The sequence below is a fragment of the Coregonus clupeaformis genome, chromosome 8 (genome assembly GCF_020615455.1).
Source record: "Coregonus clupeaformis isolate EN_2021a chromosome 8, ASM2061545v1, whole genome shotgun sequence".
Taxonomy (NCBI): domain Eukaryota; kingdom Metazoa; phylum Chordata; class Actinopteri; order Salmoniformes; family Salmonidae; genus Coregonus; species Coregonus clupeaformis.
The window spans coordinates 19,675,997-19,700,397 of NC_059199.1; the positions used below are offsets into that span (position 1 = coordinate 19,675,997).

The 24,401-nt window shown below is 40.5% G+C and overlaps 1 protein-coding gene and 2 long non-coding RNA genes across 6 annotated transcripts in view; 2 read left to right on the plus strand and 1 right to left on the minus strand.

Moving 5' to 3' along the window:
- LOC121571241 (serine/threonine-protein kinase MARK2) overlaps positions 1–24,401 on the plus strand; it is a 127,197-nt gene that overhangs the window by 6,845 nt on the left and 95,951 nt on the right. The gene's annotated exons all lie outside the window — the stretch shown is intronic.
- Positions 1,285–5,682, plus strand: LOC121571242. Its single transcript, XR_006001676.2, has 4 exons — positions 1,285–4,610; positions 4,722–4,829; positions 5,064–5,215; positions 5,291–5,682. It is a non-coding gene; the product is annotated as an uncharacterized LOC121571242 (long non-coding RNA).
- On the minus strand, positions 20,539–23,834 carry LOC121571243. Of its 2 annotated transcripts, XR_006001678.1 has the most exons (7): positions 23,316–23,834; positions 23,019–23,121; positions 22,693–22,800; positions 22,445–22,595; positions 22,241–22,344; positions 22,061–22,139; positions 20,539–21,898 (listed from the first exon to the last, which is right to left on the minus strand). It is a non-coding gene; the product is annotated as an uncharacterized LOC121571243 (long non-coding RNA). The 2 variants fall into 2 exon arrangements; XR_006001677.1 differs by having other exon boundaries at positions 22,693–23,121.

Consider the following 24,401-nt stretch of genomic DNA (forward strand, 5'->3'; position numbering starts at 1 on the left):
ATCCTGCTTGGTTCATAGAACCGGGTTTACGACAGAAACTTCCAGCAGCTGCTAGCTGCGGTTGTACGAAATAGTGGTTTCGGTTTTCTTCCTACAAATGTCTCTTTTGAACAAAGTTACAAACTAGTATGACCCCATCACTGAAAGATAAGTTGCGCAGAACTCATTACAACAGTGGACAAGACCAGGTACAAAATCAGAATGTGGGAAAAATTAACATCATTATTTATGATATTATTTTCTACACAGAATATCATACACAATTATTGCCTGATGATCTTCTGAACTTCCCAATACCTTTGATGCATTTCACTCCCTTCAAACCATACATACTTTTTTTTATGTTGTGTTTGCGTGAAACATTTTTTTATATCAAAATGGGGTTGCAGGCCAGAAAAGTTAGGTTAGTACAGGGGTTCCCAATCTGTCACCTGCATTGCAGCCTGCCTCAGCCTCACCAGTGTCTGGCTTACTACTCTCTGTAAAGCAGTGTTAAAAATAGATTTGTTATATACATGAGAATATTACATTGTCTTTATATTGCACTAAATGTTATGTCCCACAGGGGGTCACAATACATAGTTATATTAAAGTGCATTCTAACAGAGTAAAAGGCCCTTACTCTAAAATATATTCTATACCCATTTGAAGAGAAACAAATTGTGTTTTTACAAGATTACAGACTTAGGGGATCCCACAATGGTCCCCAACCCCACGTTTGGGAACCACTGTACTACTAACCTTTCTCTCTGCTTGCTTTCTGTCTCCTTTGCCTCCTGCATTGCAGCCTGTCTCACCACTGTCTGTCTCACTACTCTTTGCAAAGTAAAGTTATTTTGTTAGAAGGTAACGTTGAGTTCTCATAACTTCATCCTTCTAGCCAGCTAGTTAGCTGACTAACAGTAGCCAGGGCCCTTGAGCTAACTAATGGTAGCTAGCTAACCACCTGACTGAAGTATCAGCGACTATTTACCAGTTGAACACTCATCCGCCGAGAGTATTTTATTTGGGGAATGTCTGTTGACACGGCAGGAGTCCAGGGGTGTAAAAATGGCCTTATGGGCCTCCCGAGTGTCGCAGTGGTCTAATGCACTGCATCGCTGTGCTAGAGGCATCACTACAGACCCGGGTTCGATCCTGGGCTGTATCACAACCGGCTGTGATCGGGAGTCACATTGATGTGGCTGGCTTCCTGGTTAAGTGGGCGGGTGTTAAGAAGCGCGGTTTGGCGGGTCATGTTTCGGAGGACGCATGACTCGACCTTCGCCTCCCGAGTCTGTTGGGGAGTTGCAGCGATTAGACAAGATCGAAATTGGGGAGAAAAAGGAGGTAATAAAAAAAATAAAGGCCTTATTTCCAGCGGCATCGCTACTTGCCAGCGTTGGTCTGACTATCAAGGCATATCCGCAAGGAGCAGGCAAACATAACGAGCATACCTAAATCATGATTCCACTTGTTCAGAGAGACAGGCGTGATCAGATCAAGAATATTAGCGTTTTCAGTGTTGATCAATGCTGTGAATGCAATAATAAGTGGGTAAATGATAATTAACAAAATAAAAAGGTGAGTAAATGCTATTTCACAAATGTTGTCCCGTGTAGCTCAGGTGTTAGAGCATGGCGTTTGCAACGCCTGGGTTGTGGGTTCGAACACAGAAAACACAGAATTCTGCATTAAGTTGCAAGTTAGGGGTTGAGTTATCTAAGCAAGTGGCTGAAATTAAAAAGGTGACGAGGCATCATATAGTGTTGGCTTTCTGCCGTGTTTGAGAAGTCAAAGGCCTTTTGGATGAGTTATCGATACAGCTGAATTGCCTGTCTTTGCAATTAGTTTATTTTCGTTTGTGCTCTTTAGCATATTTAGCTAGCAGCCTCCATGGAAATTCGCTGTTACTTGTGCTGGGCTTTTTAGCATATTTTTTTTTGGGGCACCCCCATGTGTACTAAGCCGGTAATACGTAAATCCCGGGATGAGAGAAGAACCATATGAAAATCTGGATACCGCCCAACCCTAGTTCACAGTTGGTTTTGGTATTTTAACCAGCATGTCATGAACACGCCGGGTGGGGATGGACAAAATCAACATGCTCATGGAGGCGCACGTGCGGCACCTGTTTGGTCATCATGTAACTTGGCTTCCAACGCATACAGTCACTTCAGGGTTCAAAACCTGAAACTCGATTTAGGTTTCTGTTTAGATTATGTCATGTCTTTTCCTATCTAACTACATTGTCTTTCTCCTCGTATCTTTGTCTCGTATTGTAATTTCATGTCCGTCAGTACTGGCATATAAATATAATTACTAGCTATGTAATTAATGGTAATCTAGGTCTAAGGGTACTTGTATGTTATTGTATTGTCTATTCCATATTGGTTGGATGAAAATGTAAATTATAGGCCTAGCTAGAGGTAGCTACAATTTACAGTATTCCTAAGTGTTGATCTTTACCACTGTTCCAACTGCCAAACCCCATATAGTTATCCATCTGTCATAATCATGAAGATAATCAAATGACAATACTTCATTATTATTATAGCTTGTCATAACAGCCGTAATAACACACCAAGCTACTTTCAGTTTGCATAAAAAGTTGGCTGTATTTTCTGTGCCTTCCAGTTCCCTTGCCTATGTATTCATAGTTTAAACCAGTAAGCTGGATCGTATTCATCAGTGCATACCGTTTCAAAACGGCAAAAAAGAAGAACAAGTGTTTCTTATTGGACATGTCCAGGAAGAGTCTTCCCCTTTTCAGTCTGTTTTCTTCCATTTGGGGCCCACTGAAAACTACCCTGGACCTTGGATTTCTGCCTCCCTGGTGTTGTGGGACTCGCCCTGTTGTGATGTCACTCACTTCCACACACACAGGTGTCTGTCTCACCTGGCCCAGGTGACTGGAGCTGCAGAGAACACTGGCTGCCTGACCTGGGCTGTAAATGACACGAAGCTGCACAGTCAGCTCAGCCGATGGACTCGCTCAGCACACACACACATTTAAATTCCATCCAGGAAGGAGGGAAGATTTGAATTTGAGTTGTCGTTTGGCCACATCTGAAACAAACCACACAGCCTTTTTAGTATGGAAGGGACAAAGTTGGTTTCTCAACATCACAGGTTTGCATCCCAAATGGCATCCTTTTTCCTTTAGTGCACTACTTTTCACCAGGGCCTATAAGGCTCTTGTCAAAAGTAGTGGACTATATAGGGAATAGGGTGCCATTTGAGAAGCAACCGGAGAATGGGAATGATAGTGGTAGGATCATGGAGGGGTTTAGCAGACTAAAATCTGGCGTTCTTTAGTAGCCATACAAACAGATGAACAGTGTGTGTGTGTCACTGCTTCTCTCATTGTTGCTAGGGACATGATTTGCAAATTTAATCATAGCCCTTAGTGATTAGCTTGGCGTCCAGGGTGTGTAACACAAAGCAGTGTTTCGTCTGCGTTCATTTTAAGTGTGGCGCTGTGCCACCGCATAATCATTGCCACCACACCAAAAGAAACATCCTATTTCTACCAAACATAGTTTAAATAAAGTTCTGTAAAGCACATTCGCTGTTCTTGGTAAATAGATAATCTGTCTAGGTTCAACACAGTTCTGAAGGTTATTTAGCTCTGTGAGCTGTGGCAGGCAGCCTGCAACTCAAACACAGCGCGCCAGTGACCAGTGCTCGATACAGACGCTCTGCGGCGCAAAACACAATTCACTTGAATCACCTCAGTGCTCCTGTGTGAGAAACTGCAAGAAAGGTATGTTAGCTTGTTTGTTTGACTAACGTTAGCTAGCCAACTAGTTAACTACATAAGCTAGCTATAACCTAAAAACTCTACTAACATAATTTAGATCTATAATATTGCTGCCACAATTGTAATGGCAATTAGCTATCCAATATCCACAAGTATGTTGATGATAGAAACATGGTTAACTAACGTTACTAGTCTAGCAAGTTAGCCAGCTAGTTTGTTTGGAATTGTATCAAGTGCAAGCAAGATAGCTACATTTATCTGTCTTCGATTTTGATTTTTTTTCTCCTCAGATTAGTTTATTTAAATATTTCCAGCCACAGCAGCGAAGCAGAAAGGGGGAGCAGGAACAAGTGTCAGGTAATGTTAACTTAGCTAGCTAATGTCAAATCAGCCTGAATTAAATGAAACTTTCTTTAGTTAGGTAACTCTTTAAAATCGTTTTTAAAACTAGTGTATGGCTTACTTTACTAGACAGAGAAGAGGCAGAATCCTGGGAGTGAGGTAGGGATGCATGAGGGATAGAATAGAGCAGAGGAGAGGGGAGAAAGAGGAGTAGAGAAAAGGAGAGGAGTAAGGCCAAGTGCACACCACCGGCAATCCGGATGGGACCCAAAGTTGCTTTAAAATTGACTGACTGAAGTCGTAGCTATTAATACGCCACATGGTTAGTCAAATTTCCTTTAATTAGGCTAAGGGCTAAAAATGCATATTTAGTCTGTACTAGTCTACAGCATTATGTCTTTATTTCTGAGCCAACTCCACCAGGACCTCGATGACGCAATGGGTCTGGGCGCATTCAACATCGAGGAGAGGGAGAGGCCTGGTGGAGAAGACCAGGGAGCAGTTCTGGGCTCGGTTCAGAGAGGAGGTAAAACATTTGTTTTCAAATGCTGTGATGAAACCAATGTTACATTGTGTGTTGGATAAATAAGAAAAACACAGCTATTAATCACTTATTTTCTGTTTGTGCTGTAATTAGGTCATGATCCATATCTTGTTGGCCTCCAGGACAGCCCAGACCGGCGGTTCCAACACCTGGAGATTCTGGGGGCCTTCAGTGTGTTGGGACCTCAAGCTGCATTCTCTAGTGAGAGGATAAACACCTTTTTAACCTGACCCTCCTCTCCAGGCAGTTCTTGCAAGCGCCAGAGGCTGCTGTGCTGCAAGAGCGGCCCTCTTACAAGCAACGTGCTAGCAGCATGCTAGTTCTCTTCAAAATAACATTTTAGGCCAGTGTTGCCCATACTTTTTTCCTGTTGAACTACCTCTCTGTTAGCTCTACTTTAATGTTGTACATCTTTTTGTTTTTCATGTATTTCAGAGGTTGGACCAGCTGACGGCAATGACAAAGCTGGCCTCGCAGTTTGATGAGTGGGGGCAGTCTACCCCTGCCTTAGCCAGCTGGCAGCAATCGCACTGACTATACCATTGTCTTCCGTTAATTGTGAGAGGGACTTCTCTGCAATGAAATGAGTAAGAACGTTTAAATGTGAAAGTAGAACCTCTTTGTCCCTTTCCCCACTCTTATTATCATTTATGTTATTGCAGGTCAAAACAGACTTGAGGAACAGACTGCAGGGAGAGCATCTAGCTGCCTGCATGCAGCTCTCCATCAACCCCCCCCCACATTAAGGAGCTCAATTACAGGAGGGCGTTGGAAATCTTTTTCCAAAAGCCCAGAAGAATGTGATGAACATGAATTAGTTGCCTCTAATTCATGTTCAGTCAAATGTTCCTCTGTTAGTTTTGTCAAGATACACTTCTATTTCAGAAAGGTCTCTGTTGTGTTTCTTTAGATAGCTGCAGCACTCAACCTTAAATTGCATCCTGTATACAGTATGAAAATGTATGCACTCACTAACTGTAAGTCGCTCTGGATAAGAGCATCTGCAAAATGACTAAAATGTAATAATCATTTTACCAATACATTATTGAGCTAATTTCTGGGGGTGGAAATTATATTTTAGATGGTTTCTTTGATTTTTTTTTTCCTTTTAAAAAGTCACCAGAACCAAGCTTTTCAGTACCCCCGCTAACTTTCCCCCCACAGCTAGCAACATTTCCAGAGGAAACATTGACACAAAGACAGATAATGTATTCCTTCCTGGATGGAATTTTAACGTGTGTCTCTCACTCTGAGTGTGCGTGTTATTGTCATATAATTTAAAAAACTGTTCGCTAGCTGTAGGCAAGACCATAAGCAAATAGGTAAACTGGGATAATAGTAAAGAGTTAATCAGGGTGATTTTTCCACAAATTGACAGGCACCCACCTTTCCATGGTAGCAAGATCTTATCTATTTTTGCTAACTTTCTATTATAATTTATTGAAGTGAGATCATTTATTTCCTTTGGGATATGTATTCCGAGTATATCCACATCAGCATCAGACCATTTTATTGGTAAACTACATGGCAATGTAACTTTTAAATTTTTTATTGATCCAATACGTAGTAATATAGTACATTTGTCACAATTTGGTTGTAATCCAGAGAGGTTAGAAAATGTATCTAGATCCTCTGAGGCTGTGGAGTGATTCTAGTTGTGGATTTAAAAGAAAACATGAATCATCAGTGTACAATGACACCTTTTGTTTTTAAGCCCTGGATTTCTAATCCCCTGATATTATTGTTGGATCTGATTTTAATAGCTAACATCTCGATGGCCACAATAAATAGATATGCCGAGAGTGTGCGTGTTGTTGATTGCTGTTGCTGCGATGACTGAGGTAAAGTGAATGCTGATTTTTACAAAGGTGTAAGTGAGAATAGTAAACGCCATATTATACTGAACAAAAATATAAACGCAACATGTAAAGTGTTGGTCCCATGTTTCATGAGCTGAAATAAAAGATCCCAGAAATGTTTTGATTGGCTGGGCCTGGCTCCCCAGTGGGTGGACCTATGCCCACCCATGGCTGCGTCCCAGCCCAGTCGTGTGAAATCCATAGATTTAGGGCCTAATGAATTCATTTCAATCGACTGAATTCCTTATATGAACTGTAACTCAGTAAAATCTTTGAAAATGTTGCATTTATATTTTTGTTCAGTGTCGCTTGACCACACTAAGCTTGTTTCTCAGGGCAGCCTGAATAGCATATAAGATAGACTTAGGTTGTGTCCCAAAAGGCACCCTATTCCCTATATAGTGCACTACTTTTGACCAGGGCCCGGTCTCAGCATAGGGAATAGGGTGCCTTTTTGGGACGCAGGCTAATGGTGTCTACAATGGAAATTATGCAATGAGCAAGCGTTGTATCAGCCTACACAATGGATGGGCGACACATTGGGTAATTCTCTTTCTGGCTGTGGCATTATTTAGAGATGGCACTCTGAGCTCACAGGTTAGACACGCTGGAGCCCTGTAGTAGTGACACACACTATGACATAGGCCTACACACACTAAGACATAGGCAGACACACACACACTGACATGGTCCTAAGTGTCAACACATGGTATAGGTGTACGGAGCCACCTTGTCCTGTCTTGAGACCTGACACACTGTGTGTGTGCTTGCCCCTTCACTTACAAACCCAGTTTAGGGATATCCCTGACCCCGCCTCACCCCTCCACAGCATCACATAACTCACTGACTAGTGGCTATAGTTAAAGAATGCTTGACAAATGGCACCCTATTCCCTATAAAGTGCACGACTACCCTATGCCCCCTGGTCAAAAATGGTGCACTATAAAGTGCAATTTGGGACACAGTCAAAAACTTCACAACAGACGACTGGACTGGAGACACTCGTGAAGGAGGAAGCAGGGGTTGGAACCGGTTCAGGGAGTACAACCGGAAATCGGAAAATAACAAACAATTTTGAGGAACAGAATCAGAACCGCAACGAAAGTGATATAAAGTGCGTTCGGAAAGTATTCAGACCCCTTCACTTTATCCACATTTTATGTTACAGCCTTATTCTTAAATTGATTAAATAAATAAAAATCCTCATCAATGTACACACACTACCCCATAATGACAAAGCGAAAACAGGTTTTTAGAAATGTTTGCAAATGTATTAAAAATGTAAAACTGATACCTTAATTACAGAAGTATTCAGACCCTTTGCTATGAGACTCGAAATTGAGCTCAGGAGCATCCTGTTTCCATTGCTCATCCTTGATGTTTCTACAACTTGATTGGAGTCCACCTGTGGTAAATTCAACTGATTAGGGAGATTTTTTTACTAGAGAAGAATGGATTAACCTTTTCAATGCTAGTTAAGGATACTATAGTTATCACGTTTCACATTGGATTTATTAACTGCAAAAATACGTGTTTTTATTTTAATTCTGGTGCCGCTCTGCAAAAAAAAAAGGAACAGAAAGGAACGATAGAAAACTTTTGTTTTTGTTTTGTTAGAACAGGTTCAGAACTTTATTTTGCTGGTCGCAACAGTGGAATGAAAAAAATAATGTTTCTGTTCAGAATGAAACGATTGGAAAATAATTTTGGTTCCAACTCCTGGGAGAAAATCTGTTTGATGTTTATATGAGATGTGATGGGTAACGGACAGACCTGAGTAAAGCGTTTCAAATGGAATTGTTGGAGTGTTGAGTTACTCCCTGTTGGGGGCAAAGCTGCAGAACACTTGATCAGCATTGTCAGCAACAACTGGGACGTATTCATTAGGCACCAATCGGACGAAAACACCAACTGAATCAGAGAGGGACTACCTGAACTTGTCCAATAAGAAATGCTTGTTTTCATTTCCCCCGTGTTTTCCGTTTGCGATATGCAACTGTATCGATCTACCCTCTTGTAGGAAACCTTCAGGAGCATAGATATCCAGGAAGGTGGTACAGTTTAGTAAATTAATATAAAACAATTCCAAAAGTACAACAAATATGCCAGATAGTGTCCAATCAAAAGCACATATTTTGACCAATACTCCTCTTAAGAAAACCAATGATCCAGACTTCATGTCTATATCATAATCCGTTCAAAAGTTATTGGAGTTTTTACCCTTGTGGGTTGGAGGCCAGAGCAAAAAAAGTGGTCAAAAATCAGGAAAAAGGCATTGCGTCAGCTAGGCTGGATGCTGTGCTAGAATTAAGGCTAGACTGACGGGCTCACATTTGAACTCGTCATCTTTCTTCTCGAATCCGGAGGACATTAAACAATATAGAGTTAAGATAGATATCGATTTTGAGGCATGACATGTAGTATTTTACTATATGCTTTTCATATATAAAATAACTGTCTTTAAAGTAATGACTCGGGACGTCGGTTGTGAGATGAAAGCTTATTTTTAGTAATAATACTTGTTCATGTTACATTTCACCACTTTAGATTCTACAAAACAATAAAAGAAAGTTGCCAGTGAAATCCAGGATAATCACTGGTGCATTCTCATTTTTGTTTTATTTTTTTGCAAGGCATTCTGGTACTTGTAGTCAATAGCGTAATCCAATACAACAGATATGTATGTAGTTCTCTCAATCTCCATCACATTTATTCTAATACAATTACTCCTGTACATGCACTACCGTTCAAAAGTTTGGGGTCACTTAGAAATGTCCTTGTTTACGAAAGAAAAGCAATTTTTTTGTCCATTTAAAAATAACATCAAATTGATCAGAAATACAGGGTAGACATTGTTAATGTTGTAAATGGCTGTTGTAGCTGGAAACGGCAGATTTTTTCATTCAGTATCTACATAGGTGTACATAGGCCCATTATCAGCAACCATCAGTCCTGTGTTCCAATGGCACGTTGTGTTTGCTAATCCAAGTTTATCATTTTAAAAGGCTAATTGATCATTATAAAACCCTTTTGCAATTATGTTAGCACAGCTGAAAACTGTTGTGCTGATTAAAGAAGCAATAAAACAACAGTGAAGAGGCGACTCCGGGATGCTGACCTTCTAGGCAGAGTTGCAAAGAAGAAGCCATGTCTGACTGGCCAATAAAAATAAAAGATCAAGATGGGCAGTCTGAGATATGGCTTTTTCTTTGCAACTCTGCCTAGAAGGTCAGCATCCCTGAGTCGCCTCTTCACTGTTGATGTTGAGACTGGTGTTTTGCGGGTACTATTTAATGAATATGCCAGTTGAGGACCTGTGAGGCGTCTGTTTCTCAAACTAGACACTAATGTATTTGTCCTCTTGCTCAGTTGTGCACCGGGGCCTCCCACTCCTCTTTCTATTTTGGTTAGAGCCAGTTTGTGCTGTTCTGTGAAGGGAGTAGTACACAGCGTTGTACGAGTGTTATGAGTTTCTGGTATTGAGAAGTTCAGGATGCAAGATAGTAGTCGACACTCATATGGGGAGTTGATTCAGTCATTTATTTAATGGTTACAATAATGGATTCAATGACAGGCGGTACGGACGTAGCCTCCTGCCATCTGAATGACTTCCATACAAAATCTCTCAGTTTATATAATGCTCTCCGAGCTGCTTCTTCCAACATCTGGCGTGGCCTTGTCCTCTCTCCCTCACATACATCTTATGAGTTTTACATACATTAATGAATCCTGTATCACAAATCATTATAACAATCCCCCATTTTCTTTATTTTTGTTGTTGCAAGAAGTATTCCAGTAATATAACATTAATTGAACCAAACAAACAAAACATACAAATGAATTCCTAACCTCTTGACATCATTCCAGAAAATACCTTGATTCATGACAATTTGTAAGTTACATGGAAATTATAATATATTCAAATGAATATATCCCAATAAAAATTAACTTCAGTCTTGCCATCCATGTTCCTATTGAATTATCACTAAAAACCTTGAAAAGGCTTCAACAGCGTTCAAATTACCATATTCCCCCACAATCTTTGCATCTCTATTCATACTCTTAATGCCTTCCTGTATGTCTCTAATATTTCCCATAGCTTTAGTTCAATTCCCAAGACCTTCCTTCTGATGGTAATTATGTACAACATGATTCTCCCCCTATAATCGCATACATTCCCCCTTTATCTACTATAATAGCATCCAATGCTATGCGATTATCAATTGCATAGTGTCTAATGAGTGACATTTCAGACCCAATTGCTTGAAAATCCAAGACTGTTAATAGTTACAATATTCAACTCTGTTCAACCCTGACTCTGTTCCCATAATATGCCTTAGGAGAGATACACAGGATAACAATTTGTTTTCAGTCCCTGTTAAAACAGTACACCCCTGAACTAAAACCAAAAGTCAGATCAAATGAAAATAGCATAAACATTCCTATGTCTCAAATACCAAACCCCATAATAGGAACCAATTAAGTTATTGCCTAGCGACAGAGATATGTACCACTCTAAACATCCCTATCAATACCACCCAATACTTCCAATGTATATAGTGACTAATATGTGAATACGGTAACTTAATAATCAACATGTTCATATCAGTCACAATCTTCACATTGACTTTCATGTTTCAAACAGTAAGATTCAAAAGTTTCTACTCAAAATAAAGTGTATCCTAAGACATTACCATAACGTATCGCTGTTTTAACTATAATATCTATATAAGACAGTTATCTCAATTGTACAAGGAATACCATTCATGCTGAAAATAGTTATACTAATATATACTAATGATTTACTTATCACTGTCATCTTATAAATTATAACGAAAACCAAATTACTTAACTCAACCAAATTTAGAATGACAATTCTTATTGATTCACATTGGTCCTATCACTCAAAATTAAAACCCTCAACTTTTAGCACCCATTACAACTGTCAGAATGTACACTTCTATTAACGTACAGTATAAATATCTATAATTATATTATGACCTTCCTCATTCTGAGAATAAATACAGATTATTATCTCAATGCATTCTTAATACCATTAATTTAGCAGTGTATATACAGTGGGGAAAAAAAGTATTTAGTCAGTCACCAATTGTGCAAGTTCTCCCACTTAAAAAGATGAGAGAGGCCTGTAATTTTCATCATAGGTACACGTCAACTATGACAGACAAATTAAGGAAAAAAATTCCAGAAAATCACATTGTAGGATTTTTTATGAATTTATTTGCAAATTATGGTGGAAAATAAGTATTTGGTCACCTACAAACAAGCAAGATTTCTGGCTCTCACAGACCTGTAACTTCTTCTTTAAGAGGCTCCTCTGTCCTCCACTCGTTACCTGTATTAATGGCACCTGTTTGAACTTGTTATCAGCATAAAAGAAACCTGTCCACAACCTCAAACAGTCACACTCCAAACTCCAATATGGCCAAGACCAAAGAGCTGTCAAAGGACACCAGAAACAAAATTGTAGACCTGCACCAGGCTGGGAAGACTGAATCTGCAATAGGTAAGCAGCTTGGTTTGAAGAAATCAACTGTGGGAGCAATTATTAGGAAATGGAAGACATACAAGACCACTGATAATCTCCCTCGATCTGAGGCTCCACGCAAGATCTCACCCCGTGCGGTCAAAATGATCAAAAATCCCAGAACCACACGGGGGGACCTAGTGAATGACCTGCAGAGAGCTGGGACCAAAGTAACAAAGCCTACCATCAGTAACACACTACGCCGCCAGGGACTCAAATCCTGCAGTGCCAGACGTGTCCCCCTGCTTAAGCCAGTACATGTCCAGGCCCGTCTGAAGTTTGCTAGAGTGCATTTGGATGATCCAGAAGAGGACTGGGAGAATGTCATATGGTCAGATGAAACCAAAATAGAACTTTTTGGTAAAAACTCAACTCGTCGTGTTTGGAGGACAAAGAATGCTGAGTTGCATCCAAAGAACACCATACCTACTGTGAAGCATTGGGGTGGAAACCATCATGCTTTGGGGCTGTTTTTCTGCAAAGGGACCAGGACGACTGATCCGTGTAAAGGAAAGAATGAATGGTGCCATGTATCGTGAGATTTTGAGTGAAAACCTCCTTCCATCAGCAAGGGCATTGAAGATGAAACGTGGCTGGGTCTTTCAGCATGACAATGATCCCAAACACACCGCCCGGGCAACGAAGGAGTGGCTTCGTAAGAAGCATTTCAAGGTCCTGGAGTGGCCTAGCCAGTCTCCAGATCTCAGCCCCATAGAAAATCTTTGGAGGGAGTTGAAAGTCTGTGTTGCCCAGCGACAGCCCCAAAACATCACTGCTCTAGAGGAGATCTGCATGGAAGAATGGGCCAAAATACCAGCAACAGTGTGTGAAAACCTTGTGAAGACTTACAGAAAACGTTTGACCTGTGTCATTGCCAACAAAGGGTATATAACAAAATATTGATAAACTTTTGTTATTGACCAAATACTTATTTTCCACCATAATTTGCAAATAAATTCATTAAAAATCCTACAATGTGATTTTCCTGGATTATTTTTCCTCATTTTGTCTGTCATAGTTGACATGTACCTATGATGAAAATTACAGGCCTCTCTCATCTTTTTAAGTGGGAGAACTTGCACAATTGGTGGCTGACTAAATACTTTTTTCCCCCACTGTAGGCTACACGGCTAGCTAAAGAAAATAATTTATGCATCCTCACATAAATATGCTGGCTGTAGCTGAATACTGACATTTACAGTGAGGGAAAAAAGTATTTGATCCCCTGCTAATTTTTGTACGTTTGCCCACTGACAAAGACATGATCAGTCTATAATTTTAATGGTAGGTTTATTTGAACAGTGAGAGACAGAATAACAACAAAAACTCCAGAAGAACGCATGTCAAAAATGTTATGAATTGATTTGCATTTTAATGAGGGAAATAAATATTTGACCCCACTGCAAAACATGACTTAGTACTTGGTAGCAAAACCCTTGTTGGCAATCACAGAGGTCAGACGTTTCTTGTAGTTGGCCACCAGGTTTGCACACATCTCAGGAGGAATTTTGTCCCACTCCTCTTTGCAGATCATCTCCAAGTCATTAAGGTTTCGAGGCTGACGTTTGGCAACTCGAACCTTCAGCTCCCTCCACAGATTTTCTATGGGATTAAGGTCTGGAGACTGGCTAGGCCACTCCAGGACCTTAATGTGCCTCTTCTTGAGCCACTCCTTTGTTGCCTCGGCCGTGTGTTTTGGGTCATTGTCATGCTGGAATACCCATCCACGACCCATTTTCAATGCCCTGGCTGAGGGAAGGAGGTTCTCACCCAAGATTTGACGGTACATGGCCCCGTCAATCGTCCCTTTGATGCGGTGAAGTTGTCCTGTCCCCTTGGCAGAAAAACACCCCCAAAGCATAATGTTTCCACCTCCATGTTTGACGGTGTGGATGGTGTTCTTGGGGTCATAGGCAGCATTCCTCCTCCTCCAAACACGGCGAGTTGAGTTGATGCCAAAGAGCTCAATTTTGGTCTCATCTGACCACAACACTTTCACCCAGTTCTCCTCTGAATCATTCAGATGTTCATTGGCAAACTTCAGACGGGCCTGTATATGTGCTTTCTTGAGCAGGGGGACGTTGCGGGCGCTGCAGGATTTCAGTCCTTCATGGCATAGTGTGTTACCAATTGTTTTCTTGGTGACTATGGTCCCAGCTGCCTTGAGATCATTGACAAGATCCTCCCGTGTAGTTCTGGGCTGATTCCTCACCGTTCTCATGATCATTGCAACTCCACGAGGTGAGATCTTGCATGGAGCCCCAGGCCGAGGGAGATTGACAGTTATTTTTTGTTTCTTCCATTTGCGAATAATCGCACCAACTGTTGTCACCACCTCACCAAGCTGCTTGGCGATGGTCTTGTAGGCCATTCCAGCCTTGTGTAGGTCTACAATCTTGTCCTGACATCCTTGGAGAGCTCTTTGGTTTGGCCATGGTGGAGAGTTTGGAATCTGATTGATTGCTTCTGTGGACAGGTGTCTTTTATACAGGTAACAAGCTGAGATTAGGAGCACTCCCTTTAAGAGTGTGCTCCTAATCTCAGCTCGTTACCTGTATAAAAGACACCTGGGAGTCAGAAATCTTTCTGATTGAGAGGGGGTCAAATACTTATTTCCCTCATTAAAATGCAAATCAATTTATAACATTTTTGACATGCGTTTTTCAGGATTTTTTTGTTGTTATTCTGTCTCTCACTGTTCATATAAACCTACCATTAAAATTATAGACTGATCATTTCTTTGTCAGTGGGCAAACGTACAAAATCAGCAGGGGATCAAATACTTTTTTTCCCTCACTGTAGCTGAGCTAGATATAGGAGCTCTTAGGCTTACACTAGCTACCGTATTAAAGTTACCTTAGAACAAACCAGGCTTCATTTGATCAATATCATGGAAGTCATTATATGAGGAAAAAGCCAATTGCGACTGAAAACGTTGATAATTCCCTGGGGGAGTTGCTTCTTGCCTGGACCTCTTTGGCTGGTCAGTGCAATCAAGAAAAAAAGAAAAAAATAAACTTTTTCAAACTACAGTGACAATTTCTGAATGTAACAGGCTGTTAATACAATTTCAAGTCAAATTTCAATAAAACAAGTCTCAAAAATAAGGAAAATGTCTGTACATTTCAGCTGTTTAAAAACATTGCTATGCCATTACACTTTTTACTCCAAGAGTGTTTGCTCAACGAGACAATTGTGTTTACACTGCCTGGCTTAGAGGAGGCAACTGTCGGTTGAGTGTCATGCGCTACCTCGGTCGAGATGTGACAAGTTCGCAAGATTACATTGCAGTATACAGTGCCTTCAGAAAGTATTCGCACACCTTGACTTTTTCCACATTTTGTTGTTAGTCTGAAATTTAAATTGATTAAATTGAGGTTTTTGGTCACTGGCCTACACACAATACCCCATAATGACAAAGTGGAATTATGTTTTTCGGAATGTTTACAAATTTAATTAAAAATGTAAACCTGAAATGTCTTGAGTCAATAAGTATTCAACCCCTTTGTTATGGCAAGCCTAAATAACTTTGAGTAAACATTTGCTTAACAAGTCATATAATAAATTGCATGGACTCACTGTGTGCAATAATAGTGTTTAACATGATTTTTGAATGACTACCTGATCTCTACCCCACACATATACAATTATCTATAAGGTCCCTCAGTCGAGCAGTGAATTTCAAACACAGATTCAACCACAAAGACCATGGAGGTTTCAAAAAAAAAAGAAGGGCACCTATTGGTAGATGGGTTAAAAGAAGACATTGAATATCCCTTTGAGCATGGTGAAGTTATTAATTACACTTTGGATGGTGTATCAATACAATGATACAGGTGTCCTTCCTAACTCAGTTGCCGGAGAGGAAGGAAACCGCTCAGGGATTTCACCATGAAGCCAATGATGACTTTACAACAGTTACAGAGTTTAATGGCTGTGATAGGAGAAAACTGATGATGGATCAACAACATTGTAGTTACTCCACAATACTTACCTAATTGACAGAGTAAAAAGAAGGAAGCTTGTACAGAATACACATATTCCAAAACATGCATCATGTTTGCAACAAAGCACTAAAGTAATTCTGCAGAAAATGCAACAAAGCAATTCACTTTTTGTCCTGAATACAAAGTGTTATGTTTGGGGCAAATACAATACAACACATTACTGAGTACCCCTCTCCATATTTTCAAGAATAGTGGTGGCTGCATCATGTTATGGGTATGCTTGTAATTGTTAAAGACTGGGCAGTTTTTCTGGATAAAAAAGAAACTGAATAGAGCTAAGCACAGGCAACATCATAGAGGAAAACCTGGTTCAGTCTGCATTCCACCAGACACTGGGAGATAAAACCACCTTTCAGCAGGACAATAACTTAAAACACAAGGCCGATTCTACGCTGGAGTTGCTTACCAAGAAGACAGCGAATGTTCCGGAGTGGCCGAGTTACAGTTTTGATTTAAATGTACTTGGAAAATCTATGACGACCTGAAAAATGGTTGTGTATCAACAATCAATTTGACAGAGCATGAAGAATTTAAAAAGAATAATGGGCAAATGTTCTTAGAGACTTACCTAGAAAGACTCACCGCTGTAATCGCTGCCAAAGGTGCTTCTACAAAGTATTGACTAGGGGGTTTGAATACTTACGTAAATTATACAGGGCATTCGGAAAGTATTCAGACCCCTTGACTTTTTCCACATTTTGTTACGTTACAGCCTTATTCTAAAATTGATTCGATTGTTTTTTCCCCCTCATCAATCTACACACATTACCCCATAAGTACAAAGCAAAAACAGGTTTTTATCAATTTCTGCGAATATAATGAATAAAAAAAACGGATATGACATTTACATAAGTATTCAGACCCTTTACTTAGTACTTTGTTGAAGCACCTTTGGCAGCGATTACAGCCTCGAGTCTTCTTTGGTATGACGCTACAAGTTTGGCACACCTGTATTTGGGGAGTTTCTCCCATTCTTCTCTACAGATCCTCTCGAGCTCTGTCAGGTTGGATGGGGAGCGTTGCTGCCCAGCTATTTCTCTCTAGAGATGTTCGATCGGGTTCAAGTCCGGGCTCTGGCTGGGCCACTCAAGGACATTCAGACACTTGTCCCGAAGCCACTCCTGCGTTGTCTTGGCTGTGTGCTTAGGGTTGTTGTCCTGTTGGAAGGTGTACCTTCGACCCAGTCTGAGGTCCTCAGTGCTCTGGAGCAGGTTTTCATCAAGGATCTCTCTGTACTTCGTTCCGTTCATCTTTCCCTCGATCCTGACTAGTCTCCAAGTCCCTGCCGCTGAAGAACATCCCCACAGCATGATGCTGCCACCACCGTGCTTCACCGTAGGGATGGTGCCAGGTTTCCTCCAGACGTGACGCTTGGAATTCAGGTCAAAGAGTTAAATCTTAGTTTTATCAGACCAGAGAATCTTGTCATGTGCCTTTTACTGAGGAGTGGCTTCCATCTGGCCACTCTACCATAAAGGCCTAATTGATGGAGTGCTGCAGAGATGGTTGTCCTTCTGGAAGGTTCTCCCATCTCCACAGAGGAGCTCTGATTGGTCAGTTTGGCCGGGCGGCCAGCTCTAGGAAGAGTCTTGGTGGTTCCAAACTTCTTCCATTTAAGAATGATGGAGGCCACTGTGTTCTTGGGGACCTTCAATGCTGCAGAAATGTTTTGGTACCCTTCCCCAGATCTGTGCCTTGACACAATCCTGTCTCGGAGCTCTACCGACAATTCCTTCGACCTCATGGCTTGGTTTTTGCTCAGACATGCACTGTCAACTGTGGGACCTTACATAGACAGGTGTGCCTTTCCAAATCATGTCCAGTCAATTTAATGTACCACAGGTGGACTCCAATCATGTTGTAGAAACATCACAAGGATGGTCAATGGAAACAGGATTCACCTGAGCTAAATTTCTAGGCTTATAGCAAAGGGTCTGAATACTTATGTAAGATATTTTGTTTTTAATAAATGTGCAAACATTTCTATAAACCTGTTTTCGCTTTGTCATTATGGGGTATTTTGAGTAGATTGAGGAAATGTTTTTATTTAATCTATTTTAGAATACGGCTGTAACGTAACAATGTGTAAAAAGTCAGTGTCTGAATACTTTCCGAATGCATTGTAACTACTAAGTTAACAAACCAAATGCACAACTGCAGAGTTAGCACATTTTAGACCGTTAACTTCATCGTTATAAGATATCTCGCTGGCAAACATTTAGTTGTGAATTCCTTACTGTAACTATACTGAACAAAAAAAACGCTGCATGTAAAATATGTGAAAGATCCCGGAAAACTTCCATATGCATAAAAAGCTTATTTTTCTCAAATGTTTGTGCACAAATTTGTTTACATCCCTTTTAGTGACCATTTATTCTTTGCCAAGATTATCCATCAACCTGACAGGTGTGGCTTATCAAGAAGCTGATTAAACAGCATGATCAGTATACAGGTGCACCTTGTGCTCGGGACAATAAAAGGCTATTCTAAAATGTGCTGTTTTGGCACACAACACAATGCGCAGATGTCTCAAGTTTTGAGGGAGTGTGCAATTGGCTGTTGCCAGAGAATTGAATGTTCATTTCTCTACCATAAACCACCTCGCCTCCTACGTTGTTTTAGAGAATTTGGCAGTACGTCCAACCAGCCTCACAACCGCAGACCACGTGTAACCACGCCAGCCCAGGACCTCCACATCCGACTTCTTCACCTGAAGGATCGTCTGAGACCTGCCACCCGGACAGCTGATAAAACTGAGTATTTCGGTCTGTGTTATTATTATTATTATTATTATTTTTATAAATTTTTTTCTTCTGTCTGTATTTAAAGCCCTTTTGTTGGGAAAAACTCATTCTGATTGGCTGGGCCTGGCTCCCCAGTGGGTGGGCCTATGCCCTCCCAGGCCCACCTATGACTGCGCCCTTGCCCAGTCATGTGAAATCCAGTCATGTGAAATCCAATTGACTGATTTCCTTATATGAACTGTAACTCATTAAAATTGTTGACATTTTTGCATGTTGCATTTATATTTTTGTTCAGTATATACAGTATACAAAAACTTCAAAGAAATCGTATTGACGGTATTGAAAATCGATCCTGTGGCTATTTCCAAATACCCTGGTATACACGGTATACCGGCCAAGCCTAAAAGGTTGCGTGCCAGATGGCATCTCACCTTATTGGCATCGCACACTATATATAGCCTCTCACCTTATTGGCATCTCACACTATATATAGCCTATGTGCTGTGTTCCATTCAAGCATAATGAATATCAACACAGACCCAATGCCCACCATCACTCACTGCTATGTGTGTGTGTGTGTGTGTATGGCCTTAGCCTATCAGAGAATAGGTCTAGCTATACACAAACGTTGCATGCTAGCTGGCAGCCATAAGCTCTGGCCTAAATGTGTGTGTTTGATTCTCAGAGAGAGAGACAGAGAAAGAGAGAGATGTATGGAAAAATAGAAAAAGAAAGAGGAGGAGGGAACTGAGCCCGGTTGCATAAAACATCTTAAGTGTTTCCCTTAAGAGACAATTTTCCCTTTCCTAAGGGAGTTGTTTTAAGGGCGTTGCATAGAGCCCCTCAAATATTTCCTTAGGTAACAGCAAACTTAAGGGGGTTTAAGGTAGTTTGAAGGCATGTATGGCAGAAAGAGTATTTGGTTACCATGGAGATGGCCTGATTCACTGACTAAACTTATTGTCAAAGAGATCGCTTTCATTTTGTGAGATAGCAAAATAGAGCTTCTACAATCAAGACAGGATAACCAAATTGCTTCAGATGATGATAAACCATGTTTCTTGTATCTTTTTTCTCAACTTGTTTATATTACTTTCTAGTAAGTTAAGCTAGCTTACAGAGTAGCTATAGCTAACTAGCCAGTTAGCTTTGTAGCCATGGATTGTGCACCTTCCATTGTTTAGCTAAGTAGCTAGCTAGTTGATGTTTTCCTTAATGTAACCAGAGCAGATGAAAACAACATTCACCTCCACGAATGGTGTTTACATTGCTATCCATACTGAATGAAACGGTTAAGGGACCTCGTGGGCACCCTTAACTTTTTCACTTAATTTAAGGGGGAAATACACCTATGTTTTGTGCAACTGACTTAAAGTTAAGGAAAATGAACTTAAGGTGTTTTATTCAACCGGGCCTTGGCTTGAGCTGTGTGTTGCCCTCAAACTGTATGTGTTGGATTTGACAACATACAGGTGTATGTGTGTGCGCGCGCTGTGCATGTTTGGGTGTGGTAGGGAGAAAATGACTTTGCTGCTTTCTCACTTCTCGTTCCTCTTTATATTTTCTCCCTCAATTTCTGCTTCATAATTTGCAAATAAATTCATAAAAAATCCTACAATGTGATTTTCTGGATTTTATTTTCTCAATTTGTCTGTCATAGTTGACGTGTACCTATGATGAAAATTACAGGCCTCTCTCATCTTTTTAAGTGGGAGAACTTGCACAATTGGTGGCTGACTAAATACTTTTTTTCCCCACTGTATGTTTATCCCCCTATCCATCCATCCCTGTCATCTATCCATCCATCCCTCTATCCATCAGCCTTTCAATCTGTCACTGCAACCTGCCATTCAAATGTGTTTACTGGTGTGAGAAGTGCGCACACACAAACACACACACACACTGCATACACTCACACACGACAGTAATCACGTTCATAGTTTCACACACTTTAACGCGAATGCATTCTTCCTCCACGCGCACACACACCCCTCTAGGGAGTATAATCCCCCCCCCTCCACACACAAACGTTGGTGCTCACAGTAAACTGAGACCCAGTGTGGCACCACCATGCTAAGGTCAGGGGCCTGTCATGCTAAATAATGTCCCCCGGCCAGAAAGTGTCCCCCTCTGTGTCACAATTGGATTCAATAAACTATTAGCGTCCGTTGCTATATCAACGGTTTGATGACCTAATGATTAGAATTTCGGAGATCATTACAGCCTAAATGACATTCTTTTCATCATCGCTATGCAAACAAGGCTGATTTCTGTGACAATTTCACTGTTCAAACAAGTTTTGTTTAGCTAATAAAATTAAAACATTACTTCAAACTAATTTTGGGTACCTTGTTAACATTACAACATGAAGTCCATGTCTTAAACATTGCTACGTTTCAGAAATGGCAAATACAACAATCTGCTTGACACATTAAAGTTACTTAACTTATTTCAGTAGTCCTCTATTATGATTCATTGTTTTCTATCATAGCTCATTAGTACACCCTTGTGGTTGAATATATATGTCTCTATTGTAGGTCCTAGGATACAAAAATGAATAATGTGGAACAAATAAATACCATCAAGGATACCTTACAACTTACAATAATGAACACCTTGTGAAACAGCTGTGAAAACCAACCTGGCAATATTTAAGATTTTAATACATAAACATTGATATTTTTTGGTACAGTTGTTGTCATTAATTTATTTTCACAGATGTTTTTGTACACACATGGCAATCATAGACTGAAATACTGAATTCTGGTGTGTGGACTTTTGAGGAGGTGGTTGCTGTGTGCAGAGGTTCTGCCTGTCACTTGTTCTCAACAGGCAGTTAGTCTCGGAAGGGGGACTTGAAGAGGGAGACTGCAAAGTCCAGGCACTGCTGCTCTCTTTGTTCTGAGTGTTTGCAGTGTTAGTGTTTTTAGTTAATCTGTGTATCTCACATATTATGTGCCCAGTATGCTAGCGCAAGAAAACTTTCTTAGCAGATAATGACAACATGACAATAACAGTAGTTGTAGATGATGTAATGAAAAGTTGGAGGGTGGTTGGTAATGGAGGACATCAGGTGGATCCACGTCTGGGTGTTGGGCAGAACCCCTAGGTCCTGGAGAACAGGAGCAGAGTTAAAGGGAACAGGGTAGGAGACAGAGATGTAAACAAGCAAACACACAGGTTATATTTTACTGTGAGAAAATGTGATGGATTAGTGCAGTGTTATAAATGGGAGATTATGTACTTTTCAACACTTTTGGAAGGTATAGCCTACCTCAAGCTGGTCCCCCTCCGACTCAGACTGATCCGAATTCACTGGTTCTGGTGGATGGGATACCTCCTGGTCGATGGTCCTAAAGGCATTTGGAGAGGTAAATTGAAGGGGTACATTTTCATAAGCTCAGCATAACTACAATTTCTTGCTTTCTCAAATGTCAACCAAAGCTTAACATACTTTGTCTATTGAGCTTCACCAAAGTGTAGGGCGTCAGTGCTTTCAGTGGTCGACCGTCCAACTGCTCCAACTGGAGAAGATTATTGGCTTCCACCGAGGTAACCCTAGGAAGAAAGAGAAAAATATCAGTGTGAGGGAAACTAAAACTAGCTTCAGGTTATTTTGTGTGCAAATAGTTATTATCTGAGATGTTTTTATATTCACCTTAACAGATGGTGACCCCAGCTAGGAGCGAAAGAGCAGTGAGGTTTCCCAGTTCTCGCCTTCCTTTCGTCCTTCTTCCAAACCAAGTCATTCGCCCGGTGGTCCCCTTCATGATTCTGCTCCAGTAGCTCTCCTCCTGTTTCTCCTGCGCCTTGTTGATGTTCAATTATATTTCATATTACAAATAAATTTCTTACATATCTCTTGGAGGGACAGAAAATACATTAACAGCGGACAATCATTTTTACCTGGTCAAAAACCTCCACATCCTTCTCAGTCCATGCCTGAAGGTGGTCCTCGAAGGCGTTCTGATCTGGTTCGACAACTTCCACCACATCAGGTGGGGTTTCAGTGATCTGAAAGTACGTTATACAAAAATAGCAATAGACAAACAACAAAACTAATTCAATCATGGGTGAACTGTGGGTTGAAGATGTCCATCATCTGAATTCTCGCCAGTCTCGTCCTTGATGGGTATCATACAAAACGAACATCTATTTTTGGTTCCAAGCACCCTTTTTAATGGGTTACAGAAGGGAATATAGAGTTAAGCACGTACTCTTCATTTACTGACCTTAATGGGTATTGCCTCCACCCACTTGGTAAAGTGATCGGTCGCTGTCAGACACCAGCTGTTGCCATTCCTGGATTTGGGAAGGGTCCGATGAGGTCCACCCCTAACATTTAAAGTGTTAGAGAGAATATTACTTTATTCTTACCCGTATCTGTGTCATACAGTATGCAGATTTTCATATTTGTAAGGCTACTGACACACACACACACATTCTATGATATTGAACTCTGCTGTGGTCAAATAAAGCAACCATTACAAAACAACTTATCAGGGCAAAATTTGAATTGGGACACTTACCAATCATGTGCCGTTGTGAAACAACTTTGATGGGCTTCAACTCCGGCGCCACAGTCTTTGCCCTCTCAAACTTCTGGCAGGCTAGACAGGGTACTGACCTTTAAGCAAAAAGTGACAAATTAAAACATTGTGGCCTCTGATATGACATTCATTGAAATCATAATAATTTCAGATATAATAGAATGTGATTGATAAACAAAAGGTTATTTCACTTGCCCAGCTGTCCACCTCCTTGACAATTCCCCGTCAGAAGAATCGTAGGTTGATTTTGGCAATCATGCACTTCACTCCAAAAATACCGTCCTTCAGGACACTTTTTGGCAGGGGGACACTATTTGGCATGACAGGCCCTCTCACAGGTTTACTTAGCTGTGTGTGTGTGTCTGTGTCAGACCTAGGATAACTATAGTTGTAACAAGGGATCGCGTTAAAGTTTAGAAATCAGCATTTTCAAAACAGACCATAAAAAAATCAGCATTTTAAACCATTTCACCTGCGTTTTACATTGAAAGTCAAGTGTTTTTTTTTTTTTAGTTCAACAGTGATTAGGGGCGTGCAACTATAGTTTTCCTTCACAGAAAATATAGTAGTGCTACACATTCGGCAGAAAATAGCTAGAGCTTACAATGAAAAAGGAAGGTATTTATTGCTGAAATGATGCATGGCCATCCTATTTCTGTTTATCACAGAAAGAATGCAGCCAGCTACATTTCCTAATGTTTTGCTTGAAGTTAATATTTTCCAAAGAAAAGTAGGTTACACAGAGAAAAGTAGCTACACATCAGTCAGAGCGCTGTCTGCAGATCTGCATTTTTAAATGGAGCAAGATATTTCTTATGCATTTTATGAAAAACGCAGAATTCTGCATTAACTCGACCCCTGGTTGTAACTATACTTTGTGGAAAGTAACTTTTTCCAGGTGAACAAATTGTTACTTTGGAGGTGACTACAACTATTTGTATACAGATTCCTAAAAATTGTGACTACTTTTCAAAAGTATTTGAATACAGATCTCAGAAAGTGACTACTTTTTAAACTATTTGAATACAAATCTGTGAAACAACCTACTTTAAAAAAGAATGTCAT